We start from the raw sequence: 12200 nt of genomic DNA, 5'->3' as shown, positions 1-12200 counted from the left end.
GTAGATGTGAGAAGCAAAGCATTCCCAAAATAGCTTTAGTCTGCGTCGCTCCACCTGAGCCAGCATCCCTCAAGCTAAACCCTTGCTTTTACCCTGCCAAGACCAACTTACATAAGAGCAGAGCACATAACTTTCTGCCAGACACACAGCTTCACATAGTACATAAACCATCCAACCTGATGAACACATGCCTTAAAAAACATACCCTAATAGAAAGGAGCATCCCAAAGTACCAACAGTCCCAGTCTTACCATGTCAGGAGGAGGGAAATGCTGGGCTGGACAAGACAAGCAAAAAGAGCAAAATGTCTAAATGTGAAGAGGAAAAAAAAAAGACGAAACAGAAACGTCTGGCGTCCCTGTTTTGGGCGGGGATATCCTTGCGAACCTTAGTAATCCCACTCCTATTAAACCATGGGAATGAATGTGTAACCTGCATGGCTTTCGAAAATTACAGTAAACCCATTCTGCACAAGCGTATGACGAGAGAGGGAGAGGGCACGTGTGGATAAAAGGAAGGCTGACACTGACATGGTCTGGAAACAATCTGTGTGTTGCAGGACCGCATTTTGAGACGCGGTATAAAAAAAAATCACAGGTATAATTTTATAAACCTTTAGTTTGTCAGGATCTGCAAATGATGCACAATTCTATGGTTTCCAGTGCCCTGCAAGAGAATTCATACACCTTGACCTTTTTCACATCCTGTCACATTACATCAACATAACACTCTTGATGCTTTTATAACTAGAGTTTTATGTGACAGACCAACACAAATTAGTGCATAATTTGTGTAATAATAATAATATTAATAATAATAAAGGTTTTCTTAAGAGTGTGGTGGACATTTATTTACACCCCCTTAATCCGATATCCCTAAATGAAATCAAATGCAACTGAGTGGATTCAAAAGTGATAAATCTCAGCTTAAATACAGCTGTTCTGAAAAAGGCTTCAGAGATTTGCTAAGGAATAGTAATGAACAAAAGCAAAACAAAGACAAAGGAAAATAGCAGATAAATATGCAGAGAACACTATATGAACAGGTAAATTAACAATGCACATTGAACAAACAAACCCTAAGTGCTACCATCTAGCATTCTGCTAGATGGTAGCAAAATTATGATGTGGTAATGCTTTTCTTCAGCAGCGGCTGATCAGAGGCGATGGGATGAGGGACATAGTAAAGCATAGGATAAATCTTGGAAGCAAACATGTTGGAGGCTGCAGAGGATGTTCACCTACCATCAATATAACAACCCTAAGCATACAGACAGAGTGACAATGAAAGGATTGAGATGGATGCATTTTCTTAATGACCCAGCTAGAATGACCCAGTAAAGACCTAAACCTAGTTAACAGTCTCTGGAAAGACTTGTTCATAGATGCTTTTAATTCAAACCGACAATGCTGGGGGTATTTTGGAAAGAAGAAAGGACAAAAACATGCATGACACATTCTCAGTGTGCCATACTTTTGTAGATCTAAAACAAATGCTGAAAATCATTGGCAATTTGTGTAGGTCAAAATAAATTCATTTAACTAAAAAGAGTCAAGAGATATAAATATTTTTGCAAGGTATTGAATGTAAGCTGTGCTTGTAAATTAGAAAATATACATATAAAAAAAATAAGTAATTGAAATCGAATCAGTCCCTTTTATATAAGACCACATTGAATTGCGACTGCTCTGAAACAGCGTCACTGTCTTCTTGGTTGTAGCACTCTGACTCATTTCGTCATGCAGTTGAGAGCAGAAGGGACAGCGGCAAAAGTTGGAGGAACAAGACGAGCAAGAAAACAGGAAACTGAGAAGACACGTAAAGGTTCAACCACAGTTTAGGTCATATCCTTTCCCTCTTAGAGTTTACCCTTCAGATGTGAGATGTACTTCGCAACTTACTTACAGCTGGTAACAGCTAAAGTCAAATCAATTATGAGATATGTTTTTTTATTTATCATTACAAACCAGAAAACAGCAACTTCGATTACTCGAAGTTCAGCTTACGGCTGATATGTTCCCCTTACTTTTCTCAAGTCTATTTTCAGTGAGATGTAATTTACAGCTAAAATAAAACAGAAATAACTGCATCATATTCTTGTTTCAAAAGAAAAAAGATACATAGCATGCTGCGATACCTTCCGATATAATCCGTCCACAAAAAGCTCTTCTCCATGCACAAACAGGAAACACATCAGTGACACTACTACACACCTGTTTTCCTTTTCCTGTCTTTCTTTCTCGAAACACGTGTCAGAAAAGGAAAAAAAAAACCTTGCAGACTAAGACGAATACATCTTGTAACTACAAGCTTGTGTCTACATTAACATTTGTAAGGCAACCTTACCATCAGAGGCAAAAGACATCTGCAGAGGCACAATTTTCTTCTGCTGTGTTTAAAAGAAGCTAGTCAAATAAGTAGAATCATTTGGTTTTGCATGTTTCTGGGCTTTGATACGATCCTTTCAAAAAGCAGATCTGTCTGCCAAGGGGCGTGAAGATGCGTCTGTAACGGTGCTGGCCTTCGTCATTCTGTGACTCAAGATTTTAATTATAGTAGTTTTCTCTGATTCACCACAGTAATGTTAGTGGACATTTGGCTAAAGGCAAATAAAATCTCAATGCAAGTACACCATTTCACTGCAAAAACTAAACTCCGTAATCTTTAAGAAACAATTAGTGCAAACATAAATAAAGAAATAATACATTTGATGAAGATGCAGAAAAGAGGAAATAGGGTAAGACTGTGTTTCTATTTCCAGAAGACTTAGCAGCATAGTGGGCACTGTCGTCACACATCCCAAACACAGAGAGAAGGCCATATGGTGTCGGAGACAGACCTAATGGCTTCTGAGAGGCGGGGGAAGCATAAGCCAGGAAGTGAGGGCATGGGGGCGTACGACATGCCAACAGCACTAAAGGAAAAACACGTAGTAAATAAAATATCAGTGAATGGATGACCCCTAACAGGGAGTGCTGTGTGTGGTTTATCTGCATTGCTTTTGTGCTTCATTTTGTTGTTTTTGCATGTCAATATTGCATGCTTTTCACAAATGAAAAGCTTGCACTTTATGAATGCAGAGATGCAAGATAGCCAGAGTACATACCTCACTGTCTGAGAGTGCTTCTATGCCAGCAAGGTCACTGATGCATTTTGTTGTCAAGATAAGACTGAAAAACATGTTACAACCCATGACTAGAATTTCGATCCTCAGTCGGTTGTTTTTGTTTTTTTTCTATGATGACAATGATAATGATTTTATTAAACAGCTGAACATTCTGGCTTTAGAAAACATTACCTTTCATTAATGAAAGATATGAAGGCATTCTTGTCATTAATGTCAGGTCTTTTTTCAAATAAATTTGAAAAAAAAAACACATATTAACCCATCAGAAATCTTTCTCCAAACCTTTCCCACAGTTTAAAGAGTTATGTAAACTGATGTAGTTGCTGAAAAGGTGCCAGGAAAAGTACCAAAGTGACCAAAATTTTCTCTGGCTGTATGCAGCATGGCAAAACTGGTCCTAATTGGTCACACTGTCAGTCAGCTGGCTTTTGGATGGTAAAATAATGTTGAAAATCAATGTGTGTATCATTTTTAGTAGGTGCCAATGTTTTAAAATAATAGCAAGCTAAAAGTGCATATCTGTTACTCCCAGTTTAACTCTAAGAACAGAAATTAAATGATGACATTTTACACATGAAGGAAATTTATTTGAATACAACTGAAGTTGTGGAAGATTGAATAAATTTAATGACATAGACTTAATTTTTTAAATAAGTCTATGTTGGAAACTGAAAAAAATAACATGCATTATTAATACAACTAAAATAATCAGTCATATTTTAATAATAGTATGAATAACTGTGGATTCAATGTTTTAAGTTAAAACCAAGTTTTACATATTTGTTTAAAAATTACCAGTAAATACCATGAAAGTATAATGCAAGAAACTCAAATCAGCCATAGTTTCTGCTTCTACATTTTACAATGTATAAGCATATCGCAATCAACAGTTTGTTGCTTCATCAGTCAGTTTCTAAGCTGACAGAAGAGCTTTGCAGGATGCAAAATCTAATTTCTGTGTGCAGCCTTCTTTAATTGCAAACTCATTTGCATAATTCAACTCATGCAAGTGTTGGTTAGAAAACCTCATTGCAGGACGATTCTTTACCTTTGCTTGCTATGCTAAATACAGTACTAAACATTGCAACAGTGTGATCTCATTTCTTCAAAGTATGTTTTACAAAACCAGAATACATAACTCTGAAAAAGTTGTGATTTATTATTGTGCTAGAACTTTGAAACAACTGACTAACTGTACTCCTGTAGAAGTAATTCCATACATTTTTACAACCAGGTATTTATAAAAGACGAATGATTCAGGAGAGGGTGGGGCATAAAAACTGCAAAATGGACACAAGCTAGTAGCTGTTGACGCTGCCATCTTTAAAGGGCGGAGGAAAAACAACACAGCCTTCAGCTTCATTTGGCCTGAGTGCAATGCAGTGCGGTGCTCACCAGAGCAACCTGTGGCCTTTTATTAACAGATATCACAAACCTGTGTAAATCCCCACCCACAACAGGAAATCAGCAAGAACACCAACAAGATTCAACAGTAGCCCTTTCTGCAGAAAGTAAATTGTATTCACTGTTGTTCATGCATATGCATGCATGTGCAGAAAAAAATATCCAGTCCCTACACACCCAGTTTGACCCCATATTTGCTGATGTGTCCAGTAGTGTAACAAAAGATAATATTAATCAAACAAAAAATTTGACTGCTTAGGATTCACTCATCCAAATAGATCATATCTGAACTTTATCAACAACATAGTGATCAAGCAATACCAGACCAATGCAATAACCAAATAAAAGCTGCAAAACATCAAAGGTGATTGATTGACCTATTGACGCAAATGCGTCAATAGGTCTGGTTAACTGCTGGTTAACTGTGTCACTGGAGATCAGTGAAAAAATTGATTGACCGTTGATGTTAACAGTGAATAATTCAAAATATTGCAGATTTATCATGCTACCTAACTACTTTTGATACCAGGAAAAATTTTACAGTATTGCAATATTTGTACACACAGGTTGAGGCCGAATACCACCATTGTCACGTCAATAAATTTAAAGCTCTGCAAAGACGTTTTGTGGTTAACAACTGCTGGCTAATTGAGGCTTTTACTTACAGCTCTTGCAAACAAAGTGAATGGGTAACTAACCTTAGCATATTTTTTAATTTTTTTTGGCTTAATGAGCAACTGAAATAATATAGTAACTGCAGTGATAAGAAAATTAGAATGCCCAACCAAAGTTTTTTTTTTGAGATACTGTATTTGGACATATGCATTTTTTGTAAATACAATATATCGTTCTTGCAACAATATATTTTTAAATATTGAGTTCAACAGGTCAAAATGCAATTTCTGTTAAAAAACAGAATTAGATCACACACACAATCTATCCCCATGTGAAAAATAAACAGATTTTACCTTATGTACATTATTAGAGCATTTATTAGCACTTTGAAAAAGAGGCCTGCCTTTTTACATCTCAGGTTTTATAGTTCTGTGTTCTGCTGAAGTGAGAGTGAATACCATAATAAAATGAGCTGTTTAAAGCAAAGTGGTAAATTTGGGCCCTTAAAGTTAAACAAAAACCAAACATTTTGGTTGCTGGTTTGTTAAATTGCACCCAAACACCTGAAGAACATATATTTTTCACTGGGAAAGGTCAAAATTTAAAGTATAAACAACAAGCACTTGTGGTCTTTGTCCTGCATGTTTCATGTGAAAACTAAGAAAGGGAAAAACAGATGAAAAAGTAAAAATTCATTCAACACAATAAATTATGAAAGGACGACTCCAGAAAAAGATGTACACAGCATGTGAGATGACGGCAAGAAAAGCAAAGAATGACAAGACAAATGAGAATAAAATTCCACATCTAATTCTCCCCTGAAGCGTCATGCCATTCTCGATAAGCTACGTAATAACTGCCAAAGCTCGCTCAAAGACAAGCCAGTGAATGACAGGTTTAGTTCCCACAGAAATTGTTTAACGCCAAGCCTATCAACCTTTATTGCATGACAGGAATGGAAATGAAGTACAGACAGGGCGTTGGTGAAGGGCTTGGTGTCACATCATATCCATATTCATCCCATATGTTTGAAGTCGAAAGAGAGCAGCTTTAATAATCATGCCTACATGCTGTTCAAAGAGACGAGACATTGGAAGAGAAGGAATATAGAGTGAATGAGTAACTTCAAAGGGTTTAGTGCACACGCTCACATGTACAGACGGAAAACACTCATGCATGAGTACGCTTTATTTACATATGAAGCTCTATTACCGAAGGCGTAACAAGGAAATAAGGGGAAGCTTGCCACATATGAGACTTTAACCTTAATTACTGCACAAGTGTCAGACAAACAAGTTGTGCTCATGTTCTTCACAAGAGCAGGATGAATCCTTCTTGTGCATGATTACTGTTAGCAAACCATTGTCTGCTAAATTTGACTTTTAGCCCAATCTGGTGGTGCTATGATGTTTGCGATGTGAAATGCTGCATCACAGGACACATTCTGGATTTACAAAAAAAAGGGAGTAGGTCATGATAGAAATGTGAAGCCAGCTTAAAAGCTTTCAGAAATCAATCCTGAAAAAAACAAACAAAAAAAAAAACGTAGTACTATCTCTACACACTTATCAGCTGTAACATTATGACCTCCCACCAAGTACTGAGTCTTGACAGATGGGTCAGTAAAAAAAAATGGAAATCACGTTTAAAAGTTTTAAACAATTAATAAAAAATGAGATATGAAGACTTAACTTACACCAGAAAAGCTGAATCAATGCTCCCTTGGCATTTCAGATGTTTAAGTGTTTTGAAAGTAAAAGGTACCAATTGTGTCAGTTTATAGAGGACTACTTCAAACACTAGTAATACTGGAAGATTATAGTATATTAGGCATTAGTAGATATTACCGGGTTAGTGCCATGTAACACAAAATACTATCTAGTAGGTGTCTGCTCACAGACAACTCTTTTAAATATTGATAAAATTTGGAAGAATTATAGCGTTCACATGAAGAAAATGGACCAAAGAACAACAATGTGGTTGAAGAAAAATATGTCCTATAACATAATGGAGAAACTGACTGACATTGTCAAAGATGAGGTACAGGAGTTTGAAAATGTGTGTAAAGCTCTATGGGATTTCTTGAAGCACAATAATGCAAAATTCAATTAAAACTATTAAGGTACAGATGTCTTTTGATAAGATTTTACAATATTATACCAATTTCTGACCCTAAATCTTAAATGTCACGGCTTAAATCAAGAACAAGCAACATTTTTTTTCTTCAGTTCGTCATCCAATTTTGGTGAGCCTGTGTGAATTATCACCTCAATTTCCTATTTTTATCTCATACGAGCAGCACCGAATGTGAACTTCTGCTGCTCTTGTCCATCTGCTTCAAGGTTTGACATGTTGTGCCTTCAGATGTGGTATTTTATTTAGCACACCTCAAATGTAACAAGTGATTTTTTCTGCTATTTTCCTTTGACATAAACAAGGTATTTTTTGTGTGATGCACTGCTGCTGATTGGCTTATTATTATTCTTATTATTTGCCAAATCTCTGTAAAGTCAAGAGATGGCTGTGTGACTATCCTAGAACATCAAACGTTTTGGAAAATTTATGAGTCCAAATATCAGTTTCACATTTGGTCATTTAAATCCCAGTTCCCTCCATTAAGCTGCTCAATTAGAACTTCAGCAAATCACCTTTATCATGCCTAGACATGCAGCTACCATGTCATTGGCTGATTTGCATTTGTCTTAACCACGTAGTGAATCTAATATCTAGTATCTAATAAAGTGCACTGTAAAGACACAGTATTCAACCTACCTTGAAACCATACAAGAAATAAATAAATAAATCCTCTCATGTTAAATATTTGATTATTTCACTCTTTACCCCCAAAATAAATCCACTTCCAGCCTTAAATACAGTGCTGCTGATGAAAGCTATGTGACGAACCATTCACTTTCTCTGTGGATGTACAGTTATAACTACTGGCCACGATGTCTCTCTCTTCATATGAGACACATGCCTCAAGCCAAAACAGCCTTTCATCCTCCCAAAGCCATGCATTATTAATGGTAGGACCAGCGAGACTCACCGAAACACACATTGCGTTTTCCCAGCGAGACGTTTGGCCGCCAAATGTGTGTATGAATGCATGTGTGTATACACATATGCTACCAAACATGTAGGCTGAATTCTTCCAGTGATTAGCTGAGTAAACTGTCAGAGGGCCAATCGAAAGGCAGATGATGACAGTAAGGTAGCTATTGGCTCAGACTCATTATTTCCACTATGACAACAACCTCTGTGACCTGCTGCCATCACTAGTGTCTCCACTGTGTTTTTGTTCACCTTGTTGCACATGCTAATATTCCACGTGTGATGCCATCATTTCAAGAGACTGCTGACGCAACACTTGTGTTTACAATAAACCCTGAAGCTTCCATCGACGTCTAGTGAACTTCTTTAAAATTCACTTCAATAATATTCAATTTCCAGGTCCCTCTTTTTCAATATAAACATTAAAAACAACCAGAAAAATAAAAAAATAAAAAAAATAAAAAAACAAGGTATTGGCCTTTCATACAAAATACGAAACACTGCAGAATCATCCAGAAGGCATTTTGAGAGTTTAAATAAAATTCAATTAAGGATTTAATTTTCAAATTCACTTAGGAACAAAAGAAGGTAAATAATACAGTTTGTGTTTAGAAGCAATGAGTTTATTTCAGTTTAATAAAAGCAAAACATTCTACACCCACAGCTCAATTTTACTTTTTTCCATACAATATTTAGCCAAAAAGCTCTTTGATTTAACTATAAATATGGAAAAACAATCTAAATAATTAATGTGTTTTCACTTTGAAATGTAAGTAGTAACATTTACAAACGAATCTTTTCTCTTAGGTTTCACTGTTACTCTGTCCATTTATTTTTTCCTTTTACCGTGCTAATTTTTTTTGTTGCGTTTCATCTTCTTCACAACAAAAACAATCCAAGAAAAAAATACCACTCACTTCACAGAAGGAGCCTTTAAAAATAAAAAGCATACAAACCACGCATTTTGTAACAATGACACCATAACCAATCAAATGACACTTAAATTTTCAATGGGTCTTAAAAAACTAACGAACACACTGTTTTATTACTTTCTTTAACTTAAAAAGTTTAGATATATATCCTTATAACTTGAATCAAATATTTTAAGTACCCTTTTAAAAGGTTCTCACAATAGTTTGCTGAACAGGTGCGACTAAGTCAAGTTTGTAGGTAGCTAATCTCACATATTGTTTAAAGTTTCTGTGGGACTGAGATCAGAGCTTTATGTTTAATGTCATTGACTATTTAGAGGAATTATTTGCATGTTTTATCTTCCTGGCTAAGATTTAGTTCCAAAATCTTCATTTTTTTTTTGTTTTCTATGTCTTGACAGAGAGTCTGCCTCCTTCCTGGACATGGAACAAATGTGGCAACTTTTTTGACTTTCTCATCATGTCACAAATTTGAAGACAGTCAGAATGTTTGAGGTGTGCCTTAAATTACATCCACATATTTATTAATAAAAATATGAAATAATTAATTTTCTGTTGTTTTGTGTGGTATAATTGTGGTTTTATTGTGTGGTATAAAACATTTCTATTCCTAATCAAAATAGACATAATCATGGTCTTTCTCATTTGTGAATGTTAATGCAGGCTACGTTTAAAAAGAAAGTACCAATGTGAAAAACCAAGCAATTTCTCTGGTTTTCACCTGAAGACAAAAAAAAAAAAAAAGTAATACATAAGCCATAAGTCCAGAATGATTTTTTATAGAATAAAAAAATAAATACATTTTCACTGGCTGAGCTGCTGGGTCGTTGCTGAGCCTGTGGGAATGTGCAGTACATTGATGTTTCTAATGAAGAGTGCTGAGCTCCATTGATCCACAGGGATGAGAGTGAGCTGTCAAAAGCTATCAAGCAAGTCGAAGACCCACTTTCAGCTGCACACAGCTGAACTGAGCATGGAGCTGAGGCACAAAGAAAAGGAGCTAGACCTCCGATTTCAATGGCACTAACAGACATGGATCAATTTTATCCCCTCGAGGGACAAAGGGTTTATTTTTTTCAAATGGGGACAATTTTCCTTGGACTTAAATACAGATATAAAAAGGTGAACAAAAGCTAAAACTTTTTACTATGGATTACTCTAATAATTAGCATTTTCTGTCTTCACTTTTAAATTTGTGAAATAACATTTTAAATCATCTCAAAGTCATGTATTTTTGAGGTGATTTGAAGATATTGATAGCACTTTGTCCGTTTGACTATGCTTGTCAATAAAAATAACTGATATTAAACATAAAACAATTTATCTGGATTAAAGCAGAGCAAAGTAAGTGATAGTAAATCTATGTAAAATGAGATGTTGCATCTTAACTTCCAAAGCTGAAATAAAAATCAGATGAGTCTTCAAAATTTAACACACAATAATAAGATGAGAAAAACATAATTGATTAAGACTCAAGCACCTGACAGTCACTTTATTTTAACTTTTGAAAAGCCATTTCTATCCCTGCCTTATAAATTTACTCATTATTAAGTACTGGATTCTTCTATGTCACTGCACATTATGCTACCTGTGCTGCATGTACTGTTCTTGTGATTCTGCTGTAAGTTTTTTTGTTATTAAAAATGATCATGATCATCTCAAGCTCCTGCCTACATTTTGTCTGAACTATTGAGGGGATTTTTCTCATAACATCGTAATACTCCAATTTATTTTATTTAATATTTTGATGCTTTTCCTAACTAAGAAGATCGCACGTGGTGATATTTAGATCCACGCTCTGGGGACACAGGTCTGTAAGAGATGATGTTCTCTTCTGCTGCTGTCCATGGTTTGTCTACACATGCTGCACTGCTCTGGACCTAAAATGCAGTCATCACTGACACTGTGGTTTGTTTCTTCATCTAATTCAAGTGAAAATCCCTACAACCGCTCTCCAGAATGTAGCCCTCACTATGACAGTAGCTCTCTTGTCTTTTCACTATTGCTGATGTCATTCACTTTTTACTTATCTCTTCACGTTATCTCTGCATGTAGACAACATAAAAAGTAATACCTTATTATCTTGTATACGGTTTAGGCCACTGACTGTTAGGCCAGTCCTTGAGTAATTTGACAAATAGATGCACTTCCTTTAAAATCACTTCCTGCATGACTTCACTTCAAATGAAGGTATATCTATGACAAAACTTTGGTAAACAACAGATGAATCAACTAAGGAGGAAATCAGTCAGATGCAGTTTCAGTTTTATGAATATTTTGTTTTGTCTTTTTCTTAGGACACACACACACACACATATATATACATATACATATGCATATATATATATACATATATGTATATATGTATATATATATATATATATATATATATATATATATATATATATATATATATATATATATATACACATTTAAAATACAATGCAGATAAATGAATGAATTTATTTTGCTTGTTCTCAAGTCTGATCCTGCATCCAGCTCCATCCATTCCACCATCAATTCCCCAGACCTCCACTATCCCTAAATAACACTTGCTGTTAGCAGTGGAAAACTAACAGCTTGTGCTAGTTTCCCACCATACATCTGCTCTAGTGGTTGTGACTTGACAAACAGTGGAAAGGTTGAGTCGTATGACTACTTTTGCATGATCTGGTATCTTTAAAGCACTGATTCATTCTTGAAGTTAGGTGTCCTTTAATGCTTCAATGATTCATAGGTCAGGGCTGCATGACTTAAGAAAGAAAGAGTAAAATGATAATATTTATAAAAGGATTAAGAAGTGAACAGGAATGTCAAAAAGGTGGACTGAAAATGCAGACATCCAAAGAAAAACTTTAAAAGACCTTCAGAAAATCTGGAGAATTTGTGCTATAGGTAAAGGATTTAGTTCATACAGAAGAGAAGAAAAGAAATTTGTGGCAGTTCAAAGTTTTTCACCTGTCCGATTATAATAAAATGGGGGGAGAAAAAAAATCACAAGCTCTGGCTTAACATACTTGAAAATAGAAAGAATTAAGAGAAGCTGGACAGAAAAAAATGTATCAGCCCAA

General features: G+C 35.4%; 1 protein-coding gene across 6 annotated transcripts in view; it reads right to left on the bottom strand.

Moving 5' to 3' along the window:
* The window catches only part of arhgap9 (Rho GTPase activating protein 9), a 96181-nt gene that overhangs the window by 82326 nt on the left and 1655 nt on the right, over positions 1 to 12200 (bottom strand). Inside the window, exon 1 of one of the 6 annotated variants that reach the window (XM_055027561.1) lies at positions 8193 to 8212. The exons of 2 other annotated variants lie outside the window; for them this stretch is intronic. The gene's annotated coding sequence lies outside the window, so the exon portion shown is untranslated. Of the gene's footprint in view, positions 1 to 251; positions 369 to 2137; positions 2187 to 2346; positions 2400 to 8192; positions 8213 to 12200 lie in introns of those variants that run through there. 3 more of the 6 variants (XM_055027562.1, XM_055027560.1, XM_055027559.1) reach the window with 3 other exon arrangements.

This window comes from Poeciliopsis prolifica, unplaced genomic scaffold (genome assembly GCF_027474105.1).
Source record: "Poeciliopsis prolifica strain line A6 unplaced genomic scaffold, Auburn_PproV2 SCAFFOLD003, whole genome shotgun sequence".
Classification (NCBI taxonomy): domain Eukaryota; kingdom Metazoa; phylum Chordata; class Actinopteri; order Cyprinodontiformes; family Poeciliidae; genus Poeciliopsis; species Poeciliopsis prolifica.
Note: the sequence above shows the minus strand (reverse complement) of the source record. Positions and strands in the feature narration are given on the sequence as shown.